We start from the raw sequence: 15,197 nt of genomic DNA on the forward strand, positions 1-15,197 counted from the left end.
CAGACAAACATGCATAAACTGAAAAAAAAGGGGGAAAAGGATGAAAAAAGATCTTCCAACCAAAGTAAAACCAAAAAAGAGCAGGTGTAGCTATATTTGTATAAGATATAATATACTTTAAGTTAAACATTATTTTAAACAATATAAATCAAGCCATTATATTATGATAAAGGGATCAATACAATAGAAGGATACAACAATTATAAATATATGTACACACAACACTGGAGCACCTAAATATATAAAGCAAATATTAACAGACTAAAAGAGGTGGAGTGTGATACAATAATAGGAGGGGAATTCAACACTACAAGTTCAGATCAGCCAGACAAAAAACAAAAACAAAGAGACACTGGAGATTTTTCTGACAGAGCAGAAGCACTGCCATCTTAGACAAGCACTACCATTTTAAAGTTCCCCTTAATAAAAAAAAAAAAAAAACCACCTAAATCCAACCCAAACTGCATCAGCCTAATGGCTAATGTCAGCATGACCATAAACCACAAATGACATCTCCAACAAGAAACATTCCAACCCTAAGGTAAGTCCCTCCCCTACTAGTGACATGCCAACCCAAGACAACCTCCCTTCCAGCCAGAGAGATGTCAGCCCCAGGATAACCTCCCCTCCGACCAGAGACATTCCAATCCTACAATAAACTTCTCCTCCATACAGAAACATTCCTATCCTGTGATAAGTTCTCTTGTCCTGAACCCTTAAATACTCTTAGTCATTAGGAGCCAATGCTGTCCAAAATCAGCCAGAAACCCCTCTCTGGTTTATTCTCCAAAATAAACCTGTCTTTGACTGTTGAGCCATTTTTCATGATTCTTTCCTTTTTCTTTAACTCTTACATTTTCCTAAACAATTGACTAGATGCAACAAAGAATAGCTGTTCCCACAGATAGAACTCATGATTTTGACTGTAACAACATATTTGAAACAATCGTTGGACAGAAAACACCAAATGTGGATGGAGAAAAGACTCACATGCTGAGGCTGAATAGGGAGGAAGCTGGGAATCCAACTTGGAGCACCTGAGCATTCCACCTGTTTTCCCAGCACAAAATTGTGCCTGTAAAAGACTGGTATACTGCTCAATCTTACTGCAAACCTGAGATCCTAATTGCAGAGGATCTCACTCCCATATGGATGTGTGAGCTGGGAGGGGAGATCTCCCTGAAGATTAGATGGACACAGAGCTGCAGCAGGTGCAAAGCTGAGAACCCTTGAGCACAGGTCAGCGCCAGCAGAGCTCAGCCATAGGCATCCATCCCAAGGGCCACCTGTCTCCTTCTGAGGGGCTCTGAAAACAGCTAACCACCAAAGAGAAAACAGGACCTGCTTCCCTGTAAGACTGGGGTATATCTGACCTGCAGGCCCACCTGCCTGCCAGCCCCTGCCACGAACCCTCTCTGACTCCCCCATAAGAGAATGTACATAATGCAACCTCCACTGCCCAGCCTGAGAGTTTTGGTCCACCTGAGTGCCTTTTGGCATTCTGAAGTCCTTCAGATCCCACAGTGTACCCAGAACCCATCTCAGTGCCTGGAGGAAGGAGCTGCAAGCAGATACTAGAGCCCTTGGGCTATAGCCTGTGGCTCAGGAGGGTTGAGTTGAGATTTGTGCTTGGTGCTTGAACGGGACAGAAGCCTACACTCTCAGAAAACTGAAAGAACTGAGTGGTACAGGCTCACAAGCTGGTGTGAGACCTAGCCATGCCTTCCTCCACAAGGTTGGTCCAGAAAGGGTGTTGCGTGTTTCTCCACCAGACCTCTCCCCAAGGGAGCCCTGTGGCCCAAAAGATCTAACAATGACCACCACAACAAAATTGTGGGCACATTGCCAGTGATTGATTGGCAGTGATTCTCCCAAGGCTCATGGGCAAGCCTGGTGAGGGAGTTACCTCTCTCCTCCTCACATGGCAGAACACAGCTACGAATGTGAAGATGCACACAGAAAATGTGTGGTTAAAAGCCCATCTACTTCTCATTGCTCTCAAGCACCAACTACTGTATGGCAACCCAAACTATAACACCAAATATCACTTTACTAATTTTCCCTACTGTGATACCAACAACAAGAATTTTACAACAAAGATCCTATACAGAGCCTTAGCCCACTGAAACTTCCAGAAGCAAAGCCAATGGACTATACACAATTTACGACACAATGAAAAGAATACTTGTCCGCCCCGATGAGAACAAATCAGCACAAGGACCCTGGCAATTCAAAAAGCCAGAGGGTCACCTTGCCTCCAAATAAGCCCACTCCTTCCTTAGTAAAGGTTCAAAACCAATCTGGATTGACTGAAATAACAGACGTGTAATTCATTATCTTGATGGCAAAGATGCTCATCAAAATCAAGAAGAAAGTTGAAATTCAATCCAAGAAAGCCAAGCAATCCACTAAAATAGTTCAAGAGCTGCATGACAAAATTCCCTTTTGAAGAAAACCAAACTGAACTTCCTAAATTGAAAAGCTCACTACAAGAATTTCATAATACCATCAGAAGTATTAACAGCAGAATAGGCCAAGTTGAGGAAAGAATATCAGAGATTGAAGACTGGTCCTACTAATCAACTGAGTCAGACAAAAATAAAGAAAAAAATTAAGAAAAATGAACAAAACATCCCAGAAATATGGTTTTATATAATAAGGCAAAATATAAAATTCATTGGCACTCCTGAGAGGAAAATAAGAAACTTGAAAAATATACTTGAGGATATAGTCCACAAATATTTTCCTAATCTTGCTAGAGAGGTCAATATGCAAATCCAAGAAATATAGAGAACCTCAGTGAGATACTATGCAAGATGACCATTCCCAAGGCAATTAGTCATCAGATTCATCAAAGTGAATGCAAAAGAAAAACTCTCAGAGTCAGCTACAGAGAAAGTGGCAGTCCCCTAGAGAAGGAATTCATTCCCTCAGGCTAGCAGCAGACCTCTCAGCAGAAATCTTACAAGAGAGAAAAGATTGGGGACCTATATTCTTTATTTTTCTTCAAATTTTATTTTAAGTTCAGGGGCACATGTGCAGGATATACAGGTTTGTTACATAGATAAATGTGTGCCATAGTGGCTGCTGCACAGATTATCCCATCACCCAGGTATTAAGCCCAGAATCCATTAGCTATTGTTCCTGATGCCTTCTCTCCCCCCATGACTCCCACAGGTGCCCAGTATGTGTTGCTGGCAACCATATATCTATGTATTCTCAGCTCTCACCTATAAATGAGAACATGTAGTATTCAGTTTTCTGTCCCTGTGTTAGTTTGTTGAGGATAATGGTTTCCAACTCCATTCATACCCCTGCAAAAGGACGTAATCTGGTTCCTTTTTATGACTGCATAGTATTCCATGGTACATATGTACCACATTTTATCAAATTTGTCATTGACAGGTATTTAGGTTGATTCCATGAATTTGCTATTAAAAATAGTGCTGCAACAAACATAAAATACCATTAAAAAATGGGCAAAAGACATTAACAAACACTTCTCAAAAGAAGACATACACATGGCCAACAAACATGAAAAAAATTTCAATCTCTGATCATTAAAAAAATGCAAATCAAAACCAAAAGGAAATACTATCTCAAGTCTGTCAGAATGGCCATTATTAAAATGTCAAAGAATAACAGGCAAGGTTGTGGAGGAAAAATACTTCTACACTGTTGGTTGGAGTGTAAATTAGTTCAACCATTCTGGAAGACAGTGTGGTGACTCTGACTTTGGCAGAATACAAACCAGGAAAACCCCACCTGCCCCAAGTTGCAGACCCGGGCAACAGCCCAGGATGGCACCCATGGCCAGACCAGTGCCTTGTCAGTGCAGACCAAGGCAGAGACTTGGACAAGCACTGAGAAAGCTTGTGAAAAGGAACTGCCGACTGACAGAAAAGAGAGTTGAAAGCGGGGAGGGGAATTCGGCCAGAGAGCCCCCACCTCTACAAGATCCAGCAACTGGAATCCCTCTCCTGGGAGAGCTTCACAGTTAACACATCAGAGAGAGCTCTATCAGGAGTAGCAGGTTCTGCAGAGAGAAAGAAGCCCACCAATGGGAAGGCGGGGCTAATCCGACTGGCATAAGCAGAAACCAGGCAAAGAATAAACAGCAACCTAGCTGAGACGGAGGCAGGCCAGCAGCGCCTCCACAGTCAGACAACAGACAGATTGTCTCAAGCAGCACACTGACACTTAAAAAAAAAAAAAAAAAAAGCCTAATACAGGAGAAATAAACCCAATTTTAACAGAAAGGAGGTCCACTCAGAGATCGCACTGGAAATCACCAACTTCAAAATCAAAGATAAATCTACAGACCTGGGAATAAACCAGCACAAAAAGGAAGAAAAATTCAAAGTCCAGAACGCCTCTCCTCCCCAGAGAGATCACAACAACTCACCAGCAAGGCAACAAAACAGGTCAGAAAGTGATTTTGATGAGCTGACAGAAGCAGGCTTCAGAAGATGGGTAATAACACTAAAACAACATGTTTTAACCCAATGCAAAGAAACTAAAAACCTTGTAAAAAGATTAGATGAAATGCTAACTAGAAAAACTAGCCTAGAGAAGAACATAAATGACTTGATGGAGCTGAAAAACATAGCACGAGAACTTGGTGAAGCATACATAAGTTTCAATAGCCGAATCGATCAAGCAGAAGAAAAGATATCAGAGATTGAAGATCAACTCAACAAAATAAATTAGAAGGGAAGAAAAAAAAAGTGAAAAGAAATGAACAAACCCTACAAGAAATATGGGATTATGTGAAAAGACCTAATCTACACTTGATCAATGTACCTGAAGAGGACAGGGAAATGAATTCACTCTTCAGGATATTATCCAGAAGAACTTCCCCAACCTAGCAAAGCAGGCCAACATTCAAATACAGGAAATACAAAGAACACCACAGAGATACTCCTCAAAAAGAGCAACCCCAAGACTCATAATTGTCAAATTCAACAGGGTTAAAATGGAGGAAAAATGCTAAGGGCAGCCAGAGAGAAAGGTTGGGTCACCCACAAAGGAACTACCATCAGACTCACAGCAGATCTCTTGGCAGAAACCCTACAAGGCAGAAGAGAGTGGGGGCCAATATTCAACATGCTTAAAGAAACGAACTTTAACCCAGAATCTCATATCCAGCCAAACTAAGCTTTGTAAGTAAAGGAGAAATAAAATCCTTTATGGACAAGCAATTACTGAGAGGTTTTGTCACCACCAGACCTGCTTACAAAAGCTCCTGAAGGAAGCACTAAACACAGAAAAAAACAACCAGACCAGCCACTGCAAAAAGGAACCAAATGGTAAAGACCAACCAGGCAATGAGGAAACTGTGTCAACCAATGGGCAAAACAAACAACCAATAACAAAATGGAAGGCTCAAATTCACACATAGCAATATTATGGTTAAATATAAATGGCCGAAATGCCCCAATCAAGACACAGACTGGCAAACTGGGTAAAAAGTCAAGACTCACTGGTGCACTGTATTCAGGAACCCCATCTCACATGCAAAGACAAATATAGACTGAAAATAAAGGGATGGAAGAAAATCTACCAAGCAAACAAAAAAAAAACAGGGGTTGCAATTCTAGTCTCTGATAAAATGGACTTTAAACCAACAAAGATCAAAAGAGACAAAGAAGGGCATTACATAATGGTGAAAGGCAGAAGAGCTAACTATCCTAAATATATATGTACCCAATACAGGAGCACCCAGATACATAAAGGAAATTCTTAATGACCTACAAAGAGACTTAGACTCCCACACAATAATAGTGCGAGATTTTAACACTGCACAATGAGACAGATCAACGAGACAGAAAATCAACAAGGATATCCAGGACTTGAACACAGGACTGGAACAAGCGGACCTAATAGACATCTATAGAATTCTCCACCCTAAAGCCACAGAATATACACTGTACTCAGCATCACATTACCCTTACTCCAAAATTGACCACAAAGTTGGAAGTAAATCACTCCTCAGCAAATGCAAAAGAACAGAAATCATAACAAACAGTCTCTCAGACCACAGTGCAATCCAATTAGATCTCAGGATTAAGAAATTAACTCAAAACTGCACAATTTCATGGAAACTGAGCAACTGGCTCTTGAATGTTGACTGGATAAACAAAGAAATGAAGGCAGAAATAAAGATTTTCTTTGAAACCAATGAGAACAAGGATACAATGTGCCAGAATCTCTGGGACACATTCAAAGCAGTGTCTAGAGGGAAATTTATAGCAATAAATGCCCACATGAGAAGTGAGGAAAGATCTAAAATCAACACCCTATCATTGAAATTGAAAGAGCCAGAGGAGCAAGGCCAAAAAAACTCAAAAGCTAGCAGAAGACAAGAAATAACTAAGATCAGAGGAGAACTGAAGGAGATAGAGATACAAAAAACCCTTCAAAAAATCAATAAATCCAGCAGCTGGTATTTTGAAAAGATCAACAAAATAGACCACTAGCCAGATTAATAAAAAAGAAAAGAGAGAAGAATCAAATAGATGCAATAAAAAATGGTAAAGGGGGTATCACCACCAATTCCACAGAAATACAAACTACCATAAGAGATTACTACAGACAACTCTCTGAACATAAACCAGTAAACCTGAAAGAAATGGATTCATTCCTGGTCACTTGCACCCTCCCAAGACTAAACCAGGAAGAATTTCAAACCCTGAATAGACCAATAACAAGAGCTGAAGTTGGGGCAGCAATTAAGAGCCTACCACCCAAAAAAAGTCCAGGTTCAGATGGGTTCACAGGAGAATTCTACCAGACGTACAAAGAGGAGCTGGTACCATTCTTATTGTAACTATTCCAAACAATACAAAAAGAGGAAATCCTCCCCAACTCATTTTACAAAACCAGTATCACACTGATACCAAAAACTGGCAGAGACTCAACAAAAAAAGAAAACTTCAGGCCAATATCCATGATGAACATAGATGCAAAAATCTTCAATAAAATACTGGCAAACCGATTGCAACAGCACATCAAAAATCTTATCCATCATGATCAAGTAGGCTTCATCACAGGGATACAAGGCTGGTTCAACATATGCAAGTCCATAAACATAATCCACCACATAAACAGAACCACAGACAAAAACCACATGATTATCTCAACAGATGCAGGGAAGGCCTTCAACAAAATTCAACAGCCCTATATGCTAAAAACTCTCAATAAGCTAGGTATCAATGGAACGTATCTCAAAATAATAAAAGCTATTTATGATAAACCTACAGCAAATATCATACTGAATGGGCAAAAACAGGAAGCATTCCCTTTGAAATCTGGCACCAGACAAGATGCCCTCTCTCACCACTCTTGTTCAATATCGTATTGGAAGTTCTAGCCAGAGCAATCAGGCAAGAAAAAGAAATAAAGGGTATTCAATTAGGAAAGGAAGAAGTCAAATTGTCTCTATTTGCAGATGACATGATTGTATATTTAGAAGACCCCATTGTCTCAGCCCAAACTCTCCTTAAGCTGATAAGCAACTTCAGCTAAGTCTCAGCATACAAAATCAATGTGCAAAAATCACAAGCATTCCTATACACCAATAACAGACAAACAGAGAGCCAAATCAAGAGCAAACCTCTTTCACAATAGCTACAAGGAGAATAAAATACCTAGGAATAAAACTAACAAAGTAGGTAAAGGATCTCTTCATGGAGAACTACAAACCATGGCTCAAGGAAATAAGAGAAGACACAAATAGATGGAAAAACATTCCATGCTCATGGTTAGGAAGAATCAATATTGTGAAAACGGCCATGCTGCCAAAAGTAATTTATAGATTCAATGCTATCCTCATCAAACTACCAATGATCTTCTTCACAGAACTGGGAAAAAACACTTTAAACTTTATATGGAACCAAAAAAGAGCCCACATAGCCAAGACAATCCTAAGCAAAAAGAACAAAGCTGGCGGCATCACACTTCCGGACTACAAGGCTACAGTAATCAAAACAGCATGGTACTGGTAACAAAACAGAGACATAGACCAATGGAACAGAACAGAGGCCTCCGGAGCAACACTACACATCTACAACCATCTAATCTTTGACAAACCTGACAAAAACAAGCAATGGGGAAAGGATTCCCTCTTCAATAAACAGTGTTGAGAAAATTGGCTTGCAATGTGCAGAAAGCAGAAACTGAACTCCTTCCTGACACCTTACACTAAAATTAATTCCAGATGGATTAAGGACCTAAACATACAAGCTAACACTATAAAAACCCTAGAAGAAAATCTAGGTAAAATCATCCAGCACATAGGCATAGGCAAGGACTTCATGACTAAAACACCAAAAGCAATGGCAACAAAAGCCAGAATAGACAAATAGAATCTAATTAAACTTCAGAGCTCTGTACAGCAAAAGAAACAATCATTAGAGTGAACTGGCAACCAAAGGCAAGAAAGACAAACTTCACATTATGTCACTCATGTGGAATCTAAAAAAGTTAATTTAAAGAAATAGAAGAATAGTGCTTATCAGAGGCTATGGGGGGGTTGGGGGAAGATGAACTGTGAGTGACTTGTTAATGGGTACACAGTTACAATTAGACACAAAGAATAAGTTTTAGTGCTCTGTTACACAGTAAAGTACTACAGCAAATATCATTGTTGCGTGTAATTCAAGATAGTTAGACAAGAAGAATTTGAATGATATTACCACAAGAAAAATTATCAATTCTTCTAGCAATATATATGGTAATTACCCTGATTCAATCATTATACTATGAATATATGGACTAAAACATCATATTGTACCCCATGAATATGTACAATTATTATGTGTCAATTATAAACTAAAATCTTAAATAAAGAGAGGCTTAGACTATACTAAAACATGACACTGCTTTATTGTGAAGCCTCTGAATTGTTAAAATACACCAGAAATCAAAGTTTCCATTCTTTTTTATAAAAATTTAAGCAAATGACAATTCAATGATTAAAAAAAGACATTTTCAAAATAAACTATGAGGTTCCATGTAAAAATTATGAAAGTGTTTTTATTGTAAGGATGTGGAAACATTCTTATTACTCCATATACTCCATACAGTTAAAAAGTTGAAAGTCAATTTTATTTTTCTAAGAGTATTAATCTTTTTTTAAAGTTTAAACATTTTAAAACAGATATAATTGATTTTAAAAATCAGAATGAAATAAAAAATTCCAACATAAAGAAAAAATGAAGAGCAGAAAACATGGATTGGGTAAAAAAGACAAAAATCAGCTCAAAATATTTAAATCCAAATATGCCAATAATTATAATAATTTTCAGTTAGAACATTCAAACGTGTTCTAGAAATTTAAAAAAAAAAAACATTAACACTGGATTTTAAGGTATCTAACTATAAATGATTTGTAAGCCACATCGGTAAATTATAAAAATACAGAAAGACAGAAAATAAGTAGATGAAAAGAGGTACACAACGTATACACTAACAAAAATAAATCACCATAGTATGTCAATGTCAGACATGATAGGATTTAAGGCAAATGACTTTACCAGAGATTCAGATGGTTGCTTTCATAAAATGAAACAGTTGAGTTTGACAGAAATATGGTATTTTTATACATATGCACCAATAACATAAGCAGCATTTAAAAAGAAGACAAAACTATAAGAATAAACAGATAAATCCAAAATAATAGGAGAATTCAACACGCCTCTCTTAGTAAATGTCAGAACTAACAAAAAAATGAAAGGAAATCAAAAAATAAATAATACTTTAAATAGCACAGTGCAATGGATGGTTGTGCAGTCCTAACATGATACTTATCCATAAACCAAATTTTGCTTAATTTATTCAAAATTAACTTTAATTAAAAATAATTTCATAGTGTTCATCATTATATTTACTGCTGAGTCTTCTTTTTTCTAACAGTTTTAAGTGTAAGGCAAAATATGACTAAATTATATTGTCTCACTTCACACGATATAAATAAATCACACTTTGTGGTAATAAAGTATTAATAGAGACCATCTAGTTGAAGTATAAGCTTTATGCTACTTTTTAGTTACACAGAGGTATGTTTAGAATAAAGTTTAAAATATTTGGTATCATTTGTCCAAGGAAAAAATATGTAATGATATTAAGTAACAGAGCATAAAGATTAAAAAAATAAAAAAATCTTATCAGGCAGATAAAATAGGGAGCAGAAAGAAAACAGTATACTTAAACAGAAATATCAATAATAGGACTAAGTGTGATAATGAGTGCTAATTAAAAGACAAAAATATTAGACTGAATTTGAAAAATATACAACTATAAGCTTTATACAAGAGATATAGAAAAAATACAAAGATACAGGAATGTTAAGTTTCCAGGATAAAAAATAAAATGTATCATGCAAATAGCAATAAGAAGAAAGTTGGTAGAGTTACATGAATAGCAGATGTGATAGTTTTTGTTTTGTTTTGGGTTTTGTTTTGTTTTTGTAGCGATCAGCGTCTCACTTCATTGCCCTGGCTGGTCTTGAATTCCTGGCTTCAAGAGATCCATTCATCTTTACCTTCCAAAGCGCTGGGATTATAGGGAGACATGATAGTTTTTAAAGGAAACAAACAAAAACTATAAAAATGATAAAGTAGTCACCTCTCAGTTTAAAATTGCCAATTTAAGAAATGGTAAAGAAGTTCCAGCTTACATGTTTGGACTAAATGTATCACCCATAAATTCATATGTTGAAGCCTTAAAAGCCTACTGTTGCTGTATTTGGGGACAGGGCCACTAAGGAAATAAGGTTAGATGAGGTAATAAGGGCAGGGCCCTGATTCTACAGGATCAGTGTCCTTATAAGAGACAACAGAGAGCTCAATCTCTCTTCCCCCTTCCCCATCCCTACCCTGCACAAAAGCACCAAGGGAAGGTAATATGAGGACACAATAAGGCAGCAGCTGTCTGCCAGTCAGGAAGAGAGCCCTCACCAGAAATAAAATCCCCTGGCATCTTAGCCTCCAGACTGAGAAAATAAGTTTCCGTTTAAGTCATCCAACCTATGGGATTTTGTTATTGCAGCATGACCTCGCTAATATATATGCATATGAAGATTGATTTTGTTTGTGGATGCCTAGTACAGAGTAAGACCTCACTTAACATCATTAATTGGTTCTGTGAAATTGTGACTTTAAGCAAAATGGCATATAATGGAATCAATTTTTTTCTTATTCCCATTGTAACCAAACAACAGTGAACTAAACAATTTAAGGACCTGCAGTATATTGTTTCACTTAAAGTTTCAGTTTCCAAGAACCTACTGATGCCATTAAGTAAGGACTTACTGTACTGTGTTACAAAAGTCGATTAGGACATAGTGCAGTGAACCGTGAGTAAAATTTGAGAATAGTCATGTGTGTATCATGTGGCTGGCTTAGGGCTCCCAGTATATATTTAAAACTTCGTATAGGTTTTCATGGCCTGGCTTCATTAGGACAAAAGTTTCTTCCAGTAAGATTGTTAATTTTAAATTTATATGTACATTAACAATAAAATTTCATAAGATATAAAGTAAAAGCTGATAGTATTATAAAAAGGAACAAAGAAATTCACATAGTGGAAAAATTAACACATCTAATTCAGTAATTACAGAGAAACCAGTAAAGATCTAGAAGTATATACTAAACAATTAAAAAACATTTTATAACATTTTAAACTTACTACTTACAATGAAATCTCTCACTTCCGGTAGCGTCAAGATTTTTAGTTTGAGATTGGCTTCTTGAAACTAAAACCACATCCTCAGGCGATTGTGGGGTTATAAGAGTCGCTAAATAGAAAAACAGATTTATGATAAAACTTCTGTATATGTCAAGTAATCAGCAACATGTCCTCTCATTTGTGAAAAATTAAAAGAATAGGACTAGGAAGTTACAGCAGTGAGCTATTTGTTAAAAGTAGACCATGGATGTAAAGTAGAAAATTCTCATGAATAGTTTCCATAAATGTGTGTGAAGGCAATCTTGTTACATAGTAGTGATTGACCATGCAAATACCAATCAAAAGTATCGAAACTTGCACTTTAGTTCTCTAGTTATTTTGCAGTATTCACAGTTAGTTAGGTTCGGATACAAAATTTCTACAAAATTTTTTTTATTTTTCTTTTTTTTTTTTTTTGAGACGGAGTCTTGCTCTGTCACCAGGCTGGAGTGCAGTGACGCAAGCGCAATCTTGGCTCACTGCAACCTCCGCCTCCTGCGTTCAAGCGATTCTTCGCCTCAGCCTCCCGAGTAGCTGGGACTACAGGCGCGTGTATGTTCAAATATCATGACTCAAAGAAAAAAAGACCTTCTGATGAGTTAACTTAAAATAGCGTAAAGCTATCTATAATTATTATACTTACCATTTTGTCTTTCCATACTATAAGTTCTTTGTTCTATTTGGACTTTTGTTACTGAATCTTTATTTACAGCCATAAGATTTTCATCTGGAACTTCACTGTCAGCTACATAAAAAGAAAGATCTATTGTGAAGTCTCCATATCTCACATTTTAAACAAGTGCACAGTAGCATTTTTGCTCGTTCTCATAAAGTCATGAGTAAATTACCATAAAGCTAGATCTCACATGAAAATTGTGAGAAGTTTTAATAGGTGTATGTTGCTGTTTTATTATTTCCAGGCATAATGTTAAGTAGGAAGAAAGCAAATAAACAAATGAAAACAAAAAATACATATCTAGAATGCCACTTTTTAGATAAGAATAAAGGGGAGATGAAGAAAAATATTGAAATAGAAAATTACCTTCACGAATTGTAATGTAAGAAAAATTAACCAGAAAACAATATACACAGTTACCTTTAATGGAGAAATACAAAAAGAAGAGATAAAGGAGGAATGAAACTGCTCTAAGTATACCTTTTACATATTTTTCACTTTGGGAAGTAAGTTTAATGCACAATTCCAAAACACACACACACACACACACACACACATATATATATATATACACACACACACACATACACACACACACACATATACATATACATATATATGCATATGTATATGCACATGTGTATATTATGTGTATGTATACATATATATGCATAAAGCAAAATCAACAGAATTGGGGAAACTATAACTCAAAGAAATAAGTGAACCTACTGAGGGAAATAACAAATCATTAATTCAAGTAACGGGTGAATACAAACTTGACAAATATCCTCAGTCTTGGTCAAGAGAGTAGGGTGCAAATAAAATCACAAAATATTTTTAGTAAATTTGTTTTTCTAGTGCTATGAGCAAAGCAATTCTAGAACAAATTGAGGAGCATTAGAGAATAAAGCAAATGAGTACATGTGTTATTAATGTTCAGTCAGATTTACACTGCGGAAAAGAAAATAAATATGCACAAAATGAAGGAAGGCAAGAACAAGACCTGAGAGGATAAACTGGAATTGAAGATGTCCATGAGAACTCATGATTTCTAAATATGCTTATTTGTATGTATATGTATGTATGTGTACATAAGAAAGTGTGTATGAATATGTGTGTGTGTGAAAATTGAGGGGTCCTACTCCAGGTTAAAATCCTGTGTGTGATTTTTGATGCCCAATTGTTAGCAATTACAAATAGGCACTACAACAATCATAGGTGCAGGCTTCAATATCCCACTTTAAATAATAGACTGAACAACTAAGCATTAGATCAAGAAGAAAATAGAATTGAAGACTATGATAAAGTAAGTAGAGCTCTTTGGAAGTCTATGGATAACCATAGAAGACTCTATCCTACAAAAGACAAATACATGTTGCTCTGTAGTATACTTGGAAATCTCTAAGATATGTAATATGTTAGGCCATAAATCAATCCTTGATAAATTTAATAGTATTAAACTCATACAAAAGATATTCTTCAATTTATATGAAATGACATTAGAAATCAATAACAGAAGGAGATTTGAGGAATTCATAAATAAGTGAAATTTAAACAACACTATCCTAAATGACCAATGAGTCAAAGAAAAAATAGGTCAAGATGAAGAAAAAACAAAAACACACCACACGAAAACTTATGGGATACACCTAAAGTGATGCTTAGAGGAAATTTACAGCTGCAAACTCACACTGAAAGAGAAAAGAGACCACAATCAACAAAGCTTTCATCTTATAAGCTAGCAAAAGAAGAGCACAATAAATCTAAGGTAAGCAGAAAGAACACTTGTTTATTTATTTATAAATAAATAAAAGAAAGACAAAGAAAACGAAAGTGAAAATTAACAACACCATGCTGGGTTGGTTTAAAAACCAAAAATCAATCAATTGATTTACTAAGTGATACTAATAAATGATTTCCTTTATAATCATCTCAACAGTTGGAAAAAAAGTAAACTTCAAATCCTTTCTTTAGAAAAATACTCAACAAACTGAAAATGAAAGGGAATTTCATAGCTACCATCATACTTAATGGTGAATGCTTTCCATTAAAGTAAAAAACAAGGCAAGGATGTCTTATCACTTCTGTATAACATTCTAATGGAGTTTCTAGCCAGAGAAACTAGCCCCCCACTCCCACAGAAAAAGGAAAAGAAATAAAATGTATCTGGATGGAAAAGTAAGAAAAGAAGTAAAATTCTCAATTTACAGATGTTTTATAAAGAAATTTAAGAAACACCTACACGCACAAACCCATCCCAAAGAGGAAATAATAAACCTATTAGAAGAAATAAATTTAACAAAGGTTTCAAATTATAAGATCAATACACAAAATTCAATTGTATTTGTATATACTAGCAATGAACAGTTTCAAAATTAAGGAAATAGTATCAAAATAAAATAGTTAAAGAATGACTTTTTAAAAATCAAGTATAAAGGCCTGTATACTAAAAATACAAAGAATCATTGAAAGTAATTAAATAGAATATAATCTCGGGATGAGAGGAGAGAAGATGGCCGTTTAGGAACAGCTCAGGATTGCAGCTCCCAGTGAAAGCACAGAGGGTGAGTGGATGCCGTGTTTTTATTGCCCACAGACTAGGAAATTCCCAGGCAGAGGAGCTCCAAGGTCGCCAGCGTGACTGTTTCGGTCAACACGGCTGTGCTGGCTGGCGCCGCTGCTTTGCCCCACGCGGCTACTTTGTCGGCGCCCCGGAGCAGCGGTTCTCCATACAAAATACACCGGTCCGGGGGCCCTTTTGGCTGGCGATTGGAGCCACGGGAAGTCGCCCATT

The sequence above is a fragment of the Cebus imitator genome, unplaced genomic scaffold (genome assembly GCF_001604975.1).
Source record: "Cebus imitator isolate Cc_AM_T3 unplaced genomic scaffold, Cebus_imitator-1.0 Scaffold92, whole genome shotgun sequence".
Classification (NCBI taxonomy): Eukaryota; Metazoa; Chordata; class Mammalia; order Primates; family Cebidae; genus Cebus; species Cebus imitator.